This window comes from Hesperophylax consimilis, chromosome 12 (assembly GCF_061612785.1).
Source record: "Hesperophylax consimilis isolate HC1 chromosome 12, BYU_Hcon_1.0, whole genome shotgun sequence".
Taxonomy (NCBI): Eukaryota; Metazoa; Arthropoda; class Insecta; order Trichoptera; family Limnephilidae; genus Hesperophylax; species Hesperophylax consimilis.
Window position 1 is genome coordinate 36,509,123 of NC_142847.1, and position 17,659 is coordinate 36,526,781.

Consider the following 17,659-nt stretch of genomic DNA (forward strand, 5'->3'; position numbering starts at 1 on the left):
CTGTTTAGGGATCTGCAGCAGGTGAGATAGACACCATCCAACCCCTCCTCCCCTATTTGTGCAGACGGAGACCATTCTGCAGGCCTACCTGCGGCTGGAAGGGGCCACGGGGAAGCTGGAGACCTCGGCGCCCGCCGCGCACCTCTCGGCCTTGCTACCTCTGTTGAGGGATCTGCAGCAGGTGAGATAGACACCATCCAACCCCTCCTCCCCTATTAGTGCAGACGGAGACCATTCTGCAGGCCTAGCTGCGGCTGGAAGGGGCCACGGGGGAGCTGGAGAGCTCGGCGCCCGCTGCGCACCTCTCGGCCTTGCTACCTCTGTTGAGGGATCTGCAGCAGGTGAGATAGACACCATCCAACCCCTCCTCCCCTATTAGTGCAGACGGAGACCATTCTGCAGGCCTAGCTGCGGCTGGAAGGGGCCACGGGGGAGCTGGAGAGCTCGGCGCCCGCTGCGCACCTCTCGGCCCTGCTACCTCTGTTGAGGGATCTGCAGCAGGTGAGATAGACACCATCCAACCCCTCCTCCCCTATTAGTGCAGACGGAGACCATTCTGCAGGCCTAGCTGCGGCTGGAAGGGGCCACGGGGGAGCTGGAGAGCTCGGCGCCCGCTGCGCACCTCTCGGCCCTGCTACCTCTGTTGAGGGATCTGCAGCAGGTGAGATAGACACCATCCAACCCCTCCTCCCCTATTAGTGCAGACGGAGACCATTCTGCAGGCCTAGCTGCGGCTGGAAGGGGCCACGGGGGAGCTGGAGAGCTCGGCGCCCGCTGCGCACCTCTCGGCCCTGCTACCTCTGTTGAGGGATCTGCAGCAGGTGAGATAGACACCATCCAACCCCTCCTCCCCTATTAGTGCAGACGGAGACCATTCTGCAGGCCTAGCTGCGGCTGGAAGGGGCCACGGGGGAGCTGGAGAGCTCGGCGCCCGCTGCGCACCTCTCGGCCCTGCTACCTCTGTTGAGGGATCTGCAGCAGGTGAGATAGACACCATCCAACCCCTCCTCCCCTATTAGTGCAGACGGAGACCATTCTGCAGGCCTAGCTGCGGCTGGAAGGGGCCACGGGGGAGCTGGAGAGCTCGGCGCCCGCTGCGCACCTCTCGGCCCTGCTACCTCTGTTGAGGGATCTGCAGCAGGTGAGATAGACACCATCCAACCCCTCCTCCCCTATTAGTGCAGACGGAGACCATTCTGCAGGCCTAGCTGCGGCTGGAAGGGGCCACGGGGGAGCTGGAGAGCTCGGCGCCCGCTGCGCACCTCTCGGCCCTGCTACCTCTGTTGAGGGATCTGCAGCAGGTGAGATAGACACCATCCAACCCCTCCTCCCCTATTAGTGCAGACGGAGACCATTCTGCAGGCCTAGCTGCGGCTGGAAGGGGCCACGGGGGAGCTGGAGAGCTCGGCGCCCGCTGCGCACCTCTCGGCCCTGCTACCTCTGTTGAGGGATCTGCAGCAGGTGAGATAGACACCATCCAACCCCTCCTCCCCTATTAGTGCAGACGGAGACCATTCTGCAGGCCTAGCTGCGGCTGGAAGGGGCCACGGGGGAGCTGGAGAGCTCGGCGCCCGCCGCGCACCTCTCGGCCTTGCTACCTCTGTTGAGGGATCTGCAGCAGGTGAGATAGACACCATCCAACCCCTCCTCCCCTATTAGTGCAGACGGAGACCATTCTGCAGGCCTAGCTGCGGCTGGAAGGGGCCACGGGGGAGCTGGAGAGCTCGGCGCCCGCCGCGCACCTCTCGGCCTTGCTACCTCTGTTGAGGGATCTGCAGCAGGTGAGATAGACACCATCCAACCCCTCCTCCCCTATTAGTGCAGACGGAGACCATTCTGCAGGCCTAGCTGCGGCTGGAAGGGGCCACGGGGGAGCTGGAGAGCTCGGCGCCCGCCGCGCACCTCTCGGCCTTGCTACCTCTGTTGAGGGATCTGCAGCAGGGGAGATAGACACCATCCAACCCCTCCTCCCCTATTAGTGCAGACGGAGACCATTCTGCAGGCCTAGCTGCGGCTGGAAGGGGCCACGGGGGAGGTGGAGAGCTCGGCGCCCGCCGCGCACCTCTCGGCCCTGCTACCTCTGTTGAGGGATCTGCAGCAGGTGAGATAGACACCATCCAACCCCTCCTCCCCTATTAGTGCATTGAAGGTTACACCCGCCCTGTCCCACCCCGGTATAGGTGACTTATGGTCACCCCTTCGGAGTTCTCGCATGAATCTAATTTTTGAATAAACGGCTCTACAAAGTATATAAATGAAGCTAGACCTTCAATGTCCCCGCATACGGTGTTAGGAAGCGGTATGCGAGCGCTTACAGGTATTAATCCAAGGACAACACAGAACAATGAGCATCAAACAATCAAGTAACAAGTGTCAGGCAAATAGTTGGTGGAGGGAACCCACACTCCAGTACCTGTAAGCACAAAAAAGAACAAAGTGAAATAATAGAGTGACGGGGGAGTTTCGCCGAGCCACGTCTGGCAGTCCTGTTGAGAGATTGGTGGTGGTTGGCGTGACTGGTGCAGGTCAGGACTTCCACACCCCTTAGCCGACCACCCGGTGGTGCCCTGAAGATAAGTATGGGAAAAAGAGGGATAAACCCTAAAGAACCTAGGGGAAAGAAGCGTCAAGAGGTCGGAGGCAGGGTGGAGGTTACCCCAATCCGCACAGTCACCCCTCTGACCACCAACGCTCCTCAGGGGTGGCGCAGGTGATTGGCGGAGTCCCCCGGTAAAAAAAAGGAAATAAAAGAAGCTCCAGCAAAGTATGCGGGGACGAGGCCCGTTGTCCAACCCCTATTGGGGAGAAGTAAACAATACAAGACAAACAACGGAGTTCAGTTCTAGCCTGTAAACTCGTTGCCGTTACTGAAAAAAGAAAAAAAAAATACATATAAAAGAAGAGAAAAGAAAAGAGAAAAGGAAAACAATAAACAATCCAAAAGTGCCAAAAAAAAACAAAGTTGAAAGTGTAAAAATAAAATCTGCATAGTCTGTAAAGAGGACAGCATGTGAAGTATAAGATAACAAAAAAGTAAAACATAAGAAAAAAAAACTGAAAATAAGAAGAAAAATAAGAGACAAGTTATTTAAAAGAAATGTAAGCGAAAGAAAAATCATCTGCAGCAGCTGGTACAGTAAGGAAAGAAAAATAATAAAAATAAGAAGAACAGAATAGCATAAACAATAATCGGAGATTTGTAAAAGAATTAGTCATGGAGCAGGAGCAATACACCAGGGGTTCTCAGTTATCACGCTAGTCAGCGACTCTAAGCTCAGACCATCTCTCAACCCAGATCCTAGTAAACTTCCTCAGACATTCGAAATTAACTCTGTTAGAAACAAGATCGGTGTTCCACACCGGTCTAATGGGGACATTCAGACCGTCTATCATTTCGTCTCTGGCATCCTTCAAGATCTCACAGTGCCACAGAATGTGCTCGGCCGACTGGTAAGTATTGCCACAAGCGCAATTGGGATGGGTAGACAGGGCAAGGCTGTGAAGCCTCCCCCTGAATTCCCCATGTCCTGAGAGGAGCTGCGTCATGTGATGGTCCAGTTTGAGGAAGGCCCCTTCCATTCTGAGTTTAACTGATGGGAAGAAGGAAAAGGTCCATCTTCCCATGCTCGACCTATCCCAACGGACCTGCCACTCTTTAAGCGAAAGGTCCCTCATCGTCCGAAGCAGTCCAGGGAGAGTTCCCGGTCCACCTGGTGTCAGAACGACACCAAGATGGGTTGCCGGGGATCCTCTGGAAAGTCTCTGCTTGGTTAAGACTTCCCTAATCTCCAGATCGATTGGCAAAATGCCGGCCAAAACTGGCAAAGCGTCCGAAGCAACAGTACGGTATGCGCCAGATAGTGCCAGCAAAGAAGTTCGCTGGCCCCTAGTAAGAGCGAGGAGTATAAGGCAGTTATCCAGGCGGTGCTCCCAAACAGAGGCAGCATACGAAACTTGCGCAACGTATACGCCCCTGTAGAGAGCACGTAGTGCCGGACTGCGTAGTCCCCATTCAGCGGTGGAGAGTCTCCTCAGCTTTAGGAACAGCGCCTGAGCCTTGCTTGAAACATCTTTAATATGAGCCAGAAATGAGGACGATCGATCGAGTGTTACACCTAGGTACTTGACCGTGTCTGCAAATTTGATGTTGGTGTCTCCCATCCGGATGGTAGGGTTTCTTGTTCTACTGAGAGAGCCCTTCATCAGGAGACCTTTTGTCTTGTGGGGAGCGAAGGTCATCTTATTCCTCTCCCCCCATTTAAGGAGGGTGTTCAAACCATCACCAGCCTTTTCTTCAATTTCCTTTCTGCTGTTCCCCGAGACAAGATACATTTTATCATCCGCGTAGTCGATCATGATACATCCTTCAGGCAAGGGTAACCTAGAGGAGTCGTCAAAGTCAATATTCCAAAATTCAGGTCCCAGAACGGAGCCCTGGGGACAGCCCATATTTACTTCGCGTTCTATAGTAAAATCACCATGGGATATCGAGACAGTTCGTCCCGATAGGTAGTTGTCAACCGATTTAAACAGGCGTTTTGGACAATTCCTACTTTTAACCTTTGTGCGTATCATGTCCCACCACGCGAAGTCGAAGGCACCAGTTATATCTAAGAAGATTGCTACAACATACCTCTTTGTGCAGACCTTCACCCAGTTAAGCGCAAACGAAATGGCGTGCACAGTGGATTTACCCGGGACGAAACCAAATTGAAGTTCACTGGGCGGTGATAGTGTACTGCGAAGACGCTGCCGAATAAGTAATTCCAGGATCTTACCGAGGACTGGGAGCAAGGTTATCGGGCGATAAGCCTTTACATCGGTGAGTGGTTTGCCGTTCCCTTTAGGTATAATCCTGAGCACGCCCCTCTTCCATTCAGAAGGGAAAATTCCTCTTCTCAGGCACGATTCCATCACTTGAAAGAGCTCCTCTTTAGCGTGGACCCAGACATGCTTCACTATTTCGCCGTTGAGTCTGTCATGCCCTGGTGCCTTCTTTGGACCCAAACCCTTAATTATAGCACCTATTTCAGCTCTAGTGACGGGAGTGATTCTATCCTCTTGGGCGAGGTCTCTAGGTGGAAGCCGTGCTAGATTTCTAATCTGTTTTTGGTGGTCACTTTCCCCAATTACTGACTCTACAGGGACTAACTTGCCCAAAAGTGTGTTGAGAGTAGAGGCCACGTCCACAGTCTCAGCGTCCCTCCCATCAATATTCCCAATTAAACTTGACAAAAACCGATCCGATCCCTTGCCGGATTTTTCAATTGCGCTGTGGATTTCCCACGGGTTGGCGTTGCCCACATCTTTAACCCAATTATGCCAGGCAGCTCGTTTCGCAAGGAGAACCGCATGTTTGAAAGTTGCCCTGGATCTCCTGAGAGCGGCCTGAAGGGCAGATGTCTCCTCCTCCGTACAGCTTCCCCTCCTGGACAGTCCCAAGGCCCTATAGGCTCCTTTGTAGGCCCCCTTTAGCGAAGTCAGCTCAGGTGACCACCACGGCGTTCTAATTTTCGTCTTTGGGTTTGATCTGCCCAGAGTGCTATTAGTGCAGACGGAGACCATTCTGCAGGCCTAGCTGCGGCTGGAAGGGGCCACGGGGGAGCTGGAGAGCTCGGCGCCCGCTGCGCACCTCTCGGCCCTGCTACCTCTGTTGAGGGATCTGCAGCAGGTGAGATAGACACCATCCAACCCCTCCTCCCCTATTTGTGCAGACGGAGACCATTCTGCAGGCCTACCTGCGGCTGGAAGGGGCCACGGGGAAGCTGGAGACCTCGGCGCCCGCCGCGCACCTCTCGGCCTTGCTACCTCTGTTGAGGGATCTGCAGCAGGTGAGATAGACACCATCCAACCCCTCCTCCCCTATTAGTGCAGACGGAGACCATTCTGCAGGCCTAGCTGCGGCTGGAAGGGGCCACGGGGGAGCTGGAGAGCTCGGCGCCCGCCGCGCACCTCTCGGCCTTGCTACCTCTGTTGAGGGATCTGCAGCAGGTGAGATAGACACCATCCAACCCCTCCTCCCCTATTAGTGCAGACGGAGACCATTCTGCAGGCCTAGCTGCGGCTGGAAGGGGCCACGGGGGAGCTGGAGAGCTCGGCGCCCGCCGCGCACCTCTCGGCCTTGCTACCTCTGTTGAGGGATCTGCAGCAGGTGAGATAGACACCATCCAACCCCTCCTCCCCTATTAGTGCAGACGGAGACCATTCTGCAGGCCTAGCTGCGGCTGGAAGGGGCCACGGGGGAGCTGGAGAGCTCGGCGCCCGCCGCGCACCTCTCGGCCCTGCTACCTCTGTTGAGGGATCTGCAGCAGGTGAGATAGACACCATCCAACCCCTCCTCCCCTATTAGTGCAGACGGAGACCATTCTGCAGGCCTAGCTGCGGCTGGAAGGGGCCACGGAGGAGCTGGAGAGCTCGGCGCCCGCAGCGCACCTCTCGGCCCTCCTCCCCTATTTGTGCAGACGGAGACTGGGCGGGCTTACTCTTCTCTCCGAAGTACATTTCTTCTTGGTAATATAGTCATGAGAAACCATAGACATGCCGATATGGGAAAGGGGAAAAAAACCTTGTTGCAAGGCGCTGGGAAGTACCGTAGGCGTCATTCTTTCAATGAATGGTCAATAAATGAATCCGCCAGTTTACAGGCAACTTAAGACTTCGAAAATAAAATATGATTACGAATTACCAATTCTATTTACTATAGCACGCGAATTGCTAGCAGCAGTAATAAACGTTATTGAAAATTCCAAATCCCGCAAAAATGTTTCGCTTGTTTCCAAAACCGAATATTTTGTTTCAGTATTTATATAAGACTCTTTTACAAATCCATGTCCAAGATATACATATTCCTGTTAAAACAGGATTGTAGGCCAACAATGAACAAATGAATGGATAGGTATTCTGATAAAAGTAAAATACCAATGTTTTGTCACGATGTCCGAACACGTGTTCATAAAAATCATAACATTTTGTATTTCGTCATGATATATATTATTAAAACAAACGCAGGTGGATGAATAAGTGGTTTGTGATTTTATTATGAATTTATTAACACTTTATCCGGAAGCGGCTTGCAGTCCCGTTTTTAACAGGAATACCAATAATTTAAAATTAAAAGAGATTTATTTTTCTCCGTGCACACAAAAGCTCCTATCATAAAAATAATTCAACCATTTCTTTAAATTTCAATTCATTTATGTAAATTATTTCATGCATAAATAATGTTATTAAAATAATACATATCAGTTACATTATTATTTGTGCTTAGGTGTAGTACAGGGGTTGGAAACCTGAGGCCCGGGAGCGTTTTTGGCGCGGCTTTCTAACCACAGAAAATAATATAAAAATTTCTTTCAGAACACTAGAACGGGTTTCTTTCACGGTGTAAATACATACATTTTTGAGATATCATAACAAAAACCCAGTAAAAGGTATAACATAGCTGACAGGTACTTATATACGCATCTACGTTACTAGAAACCAATTTAGACACAAAGAAATAGGCAATCCAACATCTCTTTTTAAATTTATTTAAAATTTCTTATTATTTTACTAATAAGAAATTAAATATGTATTAAGAACATATGAATGTAATGCTAAATAAACTAGGGACTCGCTTACAGATAAAATTTCAGTTATGGATTCATCTGCAGACGCACTTACGAATAAAACCATTCTCGTATTTGAAGTGCAATTTTAAAATTCTAGTTGCAGACTTAAGTGCTCCAAAAATCGCAGAAAACCATTTTCGTATTTAAAGTGCAATTTAAAAATTCTAGTTGCTGACTACGTGCTCCAAAAATAGGAGAAAACCATTTTCGTGTTCTAGTGTAGTTTTAGTCAAAGCTGGGGACTCGCACAAAGATTCAATATTAAGTTAAAATCAGTTTTGTCTTCCGAATGATGTGTTGGCATGTTCCGAGTGAAGATTAAAGTTTAGTTTCATTATGGTAATACTCTGCAAAATTCCGAAGGAAACCAAATGCTTGTTCGATAATGAATCCATTAATAATTTAATTAAAGTAATACTTATCCCCTGAGTGCTTAGCCATAATATTATGCAATAATTAATCGATATGTATTTTTCAATAGCCTTTTGAAAAAAGTTATTTTTCTTTAAAGTTACAATACGTTTACCATGGATAAATAAATAAATATTGAAAGGAAGCAACATTAAATATATTGTACCATAGAGATATATATAGATATATAGAATACATAACATCATGAAAGCAAAAGACACAATTACCTATCTGTGTATTTTATTAAAGTGTACAAGGCACATCCCTGATTCTCTACGAATACCTTTGTAATTTTTTATTGCTGTGCAACCCGATTTAATAATATTACAGTTCGGTTAGAAGTCTACATTCAGACCCTGCGTAGAAAAGTCCCACAATTAATTGCGAAGCAATCCATTACCTTGCTTTGACGAACTTTATTTTTCTATGTGACCACTGGAACGTTCTGCTATATAATCAATTTCAGCCTTGAGCGCTCGGAAATTTTTGTGTGTTTGGTTTGGAAATTTCCCGCGCTCTTTCTCAAAAAATTATATCTCCGAATTTTAATATGGAGATAATATATAAAGTGCTTATTGTATAGAGAGGCATTGTTGAACGCACCTATATTTGATCGTTTATCGCATATTTTTAGGATTCATGAAAAAATTATTAAAAATCGTTACATTTATAAAGCGTGAATTCGGCTTATTATTTATTTAAAATTGGCATTTGTGGTACCTACTTGGAGCAATATTAAATATTATGACTTTCGTGTGTTGTCTATGGCCTAGTTGATAAGCCCTGCTATAAATTTAAAGTCTTACACGCATTTTTTAAATATGTTAACACATGATCAATGATTTGTAAGAAAAAAATATTTCAATAATTTCCGTTCATGGTGTGTGGTCAATAACAAATAAGTCGGAAGAGATACGAGACATCTTTTGTTAGAGTGTGAAACTAATAAGTTAGCTCAATGATTAATCAAAGATTCCAACGCGCTGGAGCTTACGAAATAATTCATATAAATGTTTTAAAATATCTCTTTAAATTGCCCACTTTTTGGGCAGCGTAAGCTCGTGGGTGTTTTCAAAATGGCCAAAATGTGACCAAATAAGGTCCAATGGGTAAGATATGGTTATTTAAATGTTCGCTCGCCGATCCTCAATTTACAAATGATATCGCCGTTTATTTAAAACATGCTGGAACTATCTTGGTGCCAAAATGATTGTCACATGGTTTGCCTCCAGCTGGTCGAAATGATACTCGGATGTTTCGTTATGGCTTGTCTACTGTCCGTCAACTGGAGGGTTACAAACTTTTGGAGCCGGGTCTATACTTCGAGGCAATGAAGGAATATCGATGAATTAAAAAAAATCATTATACAGTTGATATTGACTTTCTAGCGAACGAATTTTTTCAAATTTTGCCTAAAAATTTCCAACTTCGAACTTGATTTACCGGAAAACGAAAGCAAATCAAAACAAAAATAAAACCACAAAATCGACTCCAAATATGATGTGAATTCACCAGTTTTCCCATTGTAATGCGAATTTCCGAACACCGTGTATACTTACCTACACTGTTTAATTTTATATTTTTTGTCTATCTATACAGGGTGTCCAGGAGTAAAGTGCATAAACTTCAGAAGGTGGGAGGTACACGATGGTAGAAATAAAAAAGATAAACAACTTTTTTCGAATTTCCGCTGTCTTTATTCCTATTCAAAAATATACTTCCATAGAAGAATATATATTTTTTTATACAAACAATTCAATTTTCGACCTTAAAATTATGTTGAAATGTTGAAATTTCTAAAAAGTATTTTACTCCAAGACACCCTGTATAGTATAGTATCGTAGTGTGCGGCGTAGGAGGTAAAAATATGTTTTCTTATAATTCCAATGGACGAGCGCCATCATTGCACAAACAATATTTTCCGTTTACAACGATGGTAGTAGGTTTTTTTAATGTCAGGTTATTAGTAACTCAGGAACGTTCACCATAAAAAAAAGAATAAAACCTAACGTAAATTTAAAAAATTACAAAAAAAAAATAAAGGTTCGGGTCTGGCACGTTTGCCCAAGGGTGTGGCAACTAAAGCCAATGCAACTTCCAGTTGTATTAGATGCCCTTCTACCGACCGTTGGTTTGCATTTCGGCACGTTATGCAAGTATTGGTGGGGGGCCCTGCCTCCTTGGGGGCGGGTGCCCCCGGCCAGGCCAGGCAGGGCGGGCGCACCACGAGCCGCACTCCATCCACCGAACCCGACCTCCGAGAAGCCGGATTACAGGAGTAGCCAAACCCCCAGTCGATGAGATCGGCAAATTGCGCATATTTATACAAAAGTATTGACAGACAACGATCGAATCCAAGGTCAACTTTTTATAGTCAGGTTTATTATTATTAAAGTTTTTTTTTTTTTTAATGTGGACAAAAGTAAACGCATCCCTATTTTTAATATCATGATTGCGCAAACCAGTAAAAAACACATAAAAAAATAAGAAAAAAAATTCTTCTGCCGAGAATTGAACCCGGATGAGTTGCTTGAAAGGCAACTACGCTCACAATTACACCACCAACTAATTTTCAAAATGACCCCATAAAGTGATTATAATATTTACTGAAAATAAGAAATGTTAAGTATTTTTCAATAAGATTGGGAAACAGCAGATACAATACAAAACCAATACCGATATCAATCTCAGATTTTTCTAGAGGAATACCTCGGGAAGTTACTAATTCATTTTTGGAAAAATAAAATCTGTTGCTTGCGGTTATCTTTAAAGTTGAAAAATGTTTTATAAAATTATTAAATAAATTTTTAAAAATGTTTTACATAAAATATTTTAATGGTAAGTTACTGTTTTTATTAATCTTAAATATGTGGTGATATCTCACAAAAGCGGCGCTACACAAATTGTCGAATAAATAAATTAATTAATAGTAAAAATAGGAAATAGATACCACAATTTACTTTTCTGTAGACATTTTTGAGATATACAATTCCGTAGTATATTATTTTAAGGTCCGAAAATATTTTTTTACGACTTGATTACTAAATACCGTTTTTTCTCTACTTTATATAAATATAATATGCTTGGATTAAATATATACAAATCTTCCGGAAGAAATTCTCTAACTGATTAAATTGCATCCGTAGGTATCGGTCTAAAAACATATATTATTGTTACCAATTCGACGGAATCAGTTAAAATCTGATCCTTGAGTTCTAAAAATGTAATTAATTTTAATATTTTCACAATTAATAATATAAAATATATTTTTTTAAGACGTTCTAAAACCGCACATTTCTAAACGTTAAAAGTTCGAAGTGGCTACAGTGTCATCATAGGTGTCATTATGATGTAAAAAACGCTCTGATTTGGAAGATGGCTGTCACCGACGCGACGCGACGTTGACCGGCGTGACATCATAAATAAACCATAATAATAATAATAATTGGATGACTTCAAGATACTCACGGACAAAACCAACATGACGTTTTGGCGACAAATAAAAAATGGCACATACTAAAACCTCGTAGAAAATTTTCCCATCAACATTAAAATAAATTTAAAAATTTCATCATTTTCGTAATTTTGTTCCTTTAATTTTTGCGACAATTAAAAACAGTGAAAATAGCCTATTATGTATTTTTCAATTTTAGAATGTTACGTAATCCGTGTAATCACAACCGAAATTATGTTTCTTGATGAAATTAGTTTTTTTCTGTGATTAAAAAAAATAATATATCCAGTATCTTATTACGGCCTACGTGGTCGAGGGGTAAGGCTCTTGACCAGCAAATCCCGATATCGCGTGTTCAAATCCCGCGTGCGCAAGTAAATTTCATTTTATTTTGTGTTTTTTCACATCACATTCAATTACAATAATATATATAGTATATTTGCGGTACATTCCACAGAGGAATATACTCTCAGTATCGCCCAGTTGTATAAGATCACCATTCGGAACTAAAACGTTGTTTGGATTGGATTCAGTCGTGTTTGGTGACCAGATCGGAATAGCCAGGTACATCTCCAACTTCCTCTTCCTCTTCTCCATCTCATTTCCCTTCCCACTAATTTCAGCCTCACAACATTCCTTAATTGGGCATGTCATAGTCTAACTTTCTCTAAACGGTTAGAAGAAGTTGGAACTGTTGTGCTGTATTCACGTAAAAAAATAAATAAATTATAGAATTCATTACAGTTGATTTGAATTTTTCAACCATTTTGCATAAAAAGAAACCCTGAAAAAGAGCCTTTGATTACTTAATTTGATACATAGATGGCGTTATGTAAATCAATAGGTACATCTTTTCGATATTTTTTTGTAAGGAGGGAAATACGTGAGTGATTTAATTTTGCACAAATATAATTGTGTACTAATCTTGGCGATAAATAATTCCAAACATCATTCGATTGTTTAATAATGAATTTATAAAAATAATAATGTGAATAAACTCCCCAAAGATGGCGCTTTTCTAACAATCTATGTGAATACAAATTGTGATTGTTGTTTCAGGAGTTGGGAACTTATGACGATGCGGGAAACCAGCTGACTTCTGTGGGGAACAGAGAACGGGAAGAAGAGACTCTGCTCAAGGTGAGGAGTGGTTTGTGTTGGTGTGAATTGTCAGTCAAATTAAATCCAGCCGCCGAAAGATTGACGCGGCGAAATCAGGAACAAATAATAATATTGATAAATTATCTGTAGGTACTACAGGTAGGTAGGTAGGCTTACTTTATACCCTTTTTAAAAATTTGATTATAACTAAAATGATAATTACCGTGAGTAATATATTGTAGCCATAGACTAATACATCAATGATTGTAGCCAATTGCAACACATTATGATAAACTTCTAGACTTCATAGCAATTAATTACATAAAATTTATAAATGAAAAAATAATAAATATGTATAATGTCACACTTTTCCATTGCGGTATATAGATATAGCCATCATCGGCGTTTGAAGTATCGGCCACTTACATCGGTTCATTGTCCGCTATGAGATTCCACGGGCTTCAGTCGGTTAGAAACAGTCACTGGGCAGAGGTCTCAAGGCGATAACTTCAAAAATGCCAACATGCACGCTGAAGGGAAAGCAATGGTTTAACCTTTCATCGGTAAATAGTGGTATTTACCATAATCGGTACTCGTGTAAACTGGCTTTTCAATGTTAAAAAAAAACTCTTCAAGGAGTGCTTGAAGTTGGCGCGCCGGTAACCCAAATGTTCCGCGCGGTCACAGGCGACTCCGTTCGTTGAGTTCGTTCGCGGTCGGAAGGATTCGGGCGACATCGACATCCGCCACACCCCCCTTAGTACTTCCCGCACGCGAACAACATTTTACACTGATTTTTCAAGAACTGTATCTATATACATCAATGCAGTTTTCACATACTTTGTCTTTGTTGTATGGTTTGTGCTATTATCTATTTCAGGGTATACACCCTGTAATAGATAATAGCATATACAGTATATACACCCTGATACCAGCATGCACCCAGTTGATTTTAACCAGTAATTCCTGAGTACATCGAAGTAAAATCGCTCTGTCTCATCAGTACCTACATTGCTGTTGGAATGAGACAGTGCGTATCTCGGGACCCGCTAGGCTATACCCAGTGACGTCGTGTGATGGAAAAATTGTTTTGTATTGAAAAAAAAATCATCAGATAGCAAAATGGCAATAACATTTGTTACTGTTTCTGATAAACCCTGTATAATAGTAAATATTAAATTGCTGGTGCGTGTGATAAACCCTGTATAAATAGTAAATATTAAATTGCTGGTGCGTGCTTATAAACCCTGTATAAATAGTAGGTAAATATTAAATTGCTGGTACGTGTGATAAACCCTGTATAAATAATAATATAGGTCAGTAATTTATTTGTTATATTCTGTTGAATATTAGGTTATCACGGATTTGAAGATACCGCAGGACCAAAAGTTGGCAACCGAGCATGAAGAGTTTGTGGCTAACATCAATCGGCAGGTCAGTATTAAATAAACAGCTTATTGGCTGACATCAGTACAAGCCCCCTGACTAACTGACAGGAGTGAGGTTGATCCTTATCCTTACAGGTGATGAGCTCGCTGATGCACTCCTACCTGGAAGGAGAGATGGCAGAGTTGACAGAGACGAAGGAGCAGCTGGAGGCAGAGGTGGCCAACCTGCAGCTGCTCTACAGGGAACAGGACCAGTTGCTGGGTATGTCCATAAAACCTACTACACTTCAGGTATCAGTTATGGGACTGACAGATTACGCCATAGACATCATGGCTTGGCCTATTTCAACATATCGCTCGCCATACAATCCCAGTGGGAATGTATATAAAAATAATGTAAAAAATAATAATAATTATAGTAGGTAGTAAATTTTTTTAATGGTTATTTTTAACACTTCATACAATGAATTGATGTATTCAACTCAACACCTCACATCTTCAAATACAAAATCTATAATTGACATTCACACAAGACGTTTTACTACTCTACACAGACTAGATTCATCCTGTTCACCTCCCTCTCACCATCTCATCCCCGTAGACTCACAACTCCGTCACAACTCTTCCATGGTATGCACTCCATGCTTCACGCACGTTCATAGATACACTCCACTATAATCAACTTGCGAACACCTCAGAACTGATTCTCCTATATAAGGGTTCACAAAACACTACTACTAACCTATACTATTACTGGATATTAACATGTTTCGTATAACTGGGACTCATTAAGTAAACTGTATGTAAGAAAACAGAAATAAATTTAAATAATTACGACTCTCAACAAGAGAGGGCAGGACATATTTGCCCATCACCCTTTCGCTATGGGCTCGTAGTAGTGAGCCACGGTTTTGCTCTTGGCTTTGGTTGCAGTAATAGTGATAGATGACTATGGTGGGTGATTGTTGTGCTGTTGCAGAGAGCGTACTGGGGGCGCAGTACGGCAGCGCGCTAGAGCGGCAGCTGGAGGCGAGACTGGGCGGAGCACGGGCTCTCCGGGACACGGTGGCAGCGGCCGCGGGGGCTTGGCAAGCGGGGGCCCGGCGGGCACAGCGGGCGCACCACGCAGCCGCGCAGGCCCTGCTGGCTTGGCAGCTCGTGCCGCACGCAAGGTATATTCCTTTTATTCTATATCAGTTTTTTTTTATTAATTCCACTACATGTGTGATATGTTGTGCCCGTCTCACTAGGAACTCCCGTGTTGGGAGCAGGCTCAGTATATAACATAAATACAAATGACAAAAAAATATTATGCTTAAGTTAAATTAAAATCAGTATCGTACCACTGGAAATGCATACTTATAAATTGGTTTATATAAAATCTTTGATATTAGCTCCGTCTTGGTTGATGATCCAATATTGATTGATATCTGATTGATGATTAGGATCTATTTCTATTTAAAGTAAGTTGAGTTCTGTCTAATGGCCAGTGAAAGAACATTGTATAGCTTTGTTGCAAAGTATTTAGATTTAGTTAGTCCATGATTTCTTTGGCATGTGGTATAATTTTATATACTGCAGCAGTATACTGCCCCAGTCACGTGATTGTAATTTAAAAAAAATATCTATCATTTGTTTCTCTGTAGTGTTTAGGTATCACAATCAAGAATAAACAGAAAAAAATATGTGTATTGATTAGCCGGTACAGTTCGGAGCATTTAGAATTTTTAAATAGAAGCTGCTTCCTAAAGAATAAATATCATAGTCTTGGCGTAAGAACTGATAGAGTGACCCAAATGGACAAGATGGTATAGAAAAGTGACGGGTTCCCTCGATTATGCATTATTCAATTATCAACCGTCAAAACTTTATTTAATACCATGAACCCTTCTGCACCAGGTGGGGGTAATACACACCTCCCAAACGAGAGTTTTGTGCGAAATCTAAATTGTTTTTTCTATCACCTACTCTATAATTTATGTGGTCCTGGAAAAATCATTCTTCATTTGAACTGAATAGCAAACGTTCGTCAAAATAACGAGCATTAAATACCAGAATCCACCTGTACTTTTAAATGCTTCTACCAAGAGTGGAATAGCCGTCACGTGTCAATGTAGTGGCCGCTAGACTCGTAGGCATGGCGGTTGTGTTTAGTCAGTAACTACTCAAAATTTTGTTAAATTTTTAGTGCAGTTATTTTGGTGGTTTTAATAGTTTTGTCCAATTCGAACCAAATAAATAAGTATTTTTTTCTTTACAATACCAAAGAAAAATACTATTTTCCCAATTGTAGCTCTATATTTAGTGTTGAAAGGTTAAAATATCTTAAAAGGAGAAATTTGTCTAAAAAAAGTGATGCCATTTTTGGGTTAAATGATAACTCAACACCATGACAATTCAACACACCTTTAAAAAGTGCATAAAGTAAAACAGCAATGAAAAAAAAACTGACATAAATAAACTTAATCTACGTAACCTAGTTTTTGTTTCATCACTTTTAATGACTTTATATAACTTTTTAAAGGTGTGTTGAGTTATTAGTTTGATGAATAATCCGGTCACCCCATTTAAGGTGATTTAGTACCTAAAACCTGAATATAGATACGTTTTTCTTATTATGTTGTAAATTGTATTTTATTACGTAGTTATTCTATACATACTTTACTGTAAAATAAAAATAACTAAAATCTAATTAAGAAATTAGATTTCAAAGAATGTAAGAAAAAAATGGAATGGTTATCTTATTGGTGTACTATAATAATGTTAGATGTCCTCTGTTAAAATAATTATCCTGTTACTATTTTTAAGTTATTAAATAAAATCTTTCAATTCGGACGAAACTACTCGTCTCCCGGATCCACATTTTACTGGAAAGTGCTACAACAAATAATAAGTAATTGAGTTACGCTCGATGTTGTTCTCTTTTACCGTTTTCCATTCAAAGCGTGAATGATTGACTGCTGGGCGAAGGTGGGTGATGTTAGATATAAAAATAAATTAAACTCTTATATCTGAGTGTAACTGTAAAGAACAAAAGGAATATTAAGGAGATACGATCGCTCCGCGATATACGGGGGACTTTGGTAACCCCCCTTCGGGTGATAAGATGATTTTGACCTTCAGGTACGTAAAGGTTAAGGTGGAGATTTGTGAGCTAACCACTAATTAATCGTCTCTTCCTAGCTCTAGCGTAGAGCGAGTGCGGTTGGGTCAGGAGAGCTTGCGGCGCGCGCTGGACGGGGCGGCGGCACTGCGAGGAGCGCGCGCGCTGCTACCCGCCGTGTCCTTCCCGCACTGCACGGCGAGGCAGTTGCAGGCGCTGCACCTCACCCTGGAGTACATGTTCACCGACATGTTCCTGCCAGACAGGTACCAAACACCATGCCTTTATGTATTTGCCTCGTCGCATCGACCGCCTGTCTGTATATCTTTTTTTAATGTTTTCCGAAGGAAAGTTAGGAGATTGAGGAATTAAATTTTCCATATTATTCACTCAGTGTAGCGACCAACTAGACCATTTGGCTGTAAATTTGTTTGTTTCATTCCGGTTCCCGTTTCAAGTTGGTAGCCGTTTTAATGGTTCAGTGAAGGTTGTGTTTTTTTGTTTGTTCGCATAATTTGTCATTTCAACATGTTGGTAATATTATATAACACTCAATTAGATAATTAAAATATGTTTTCTGAATCAGGTACAA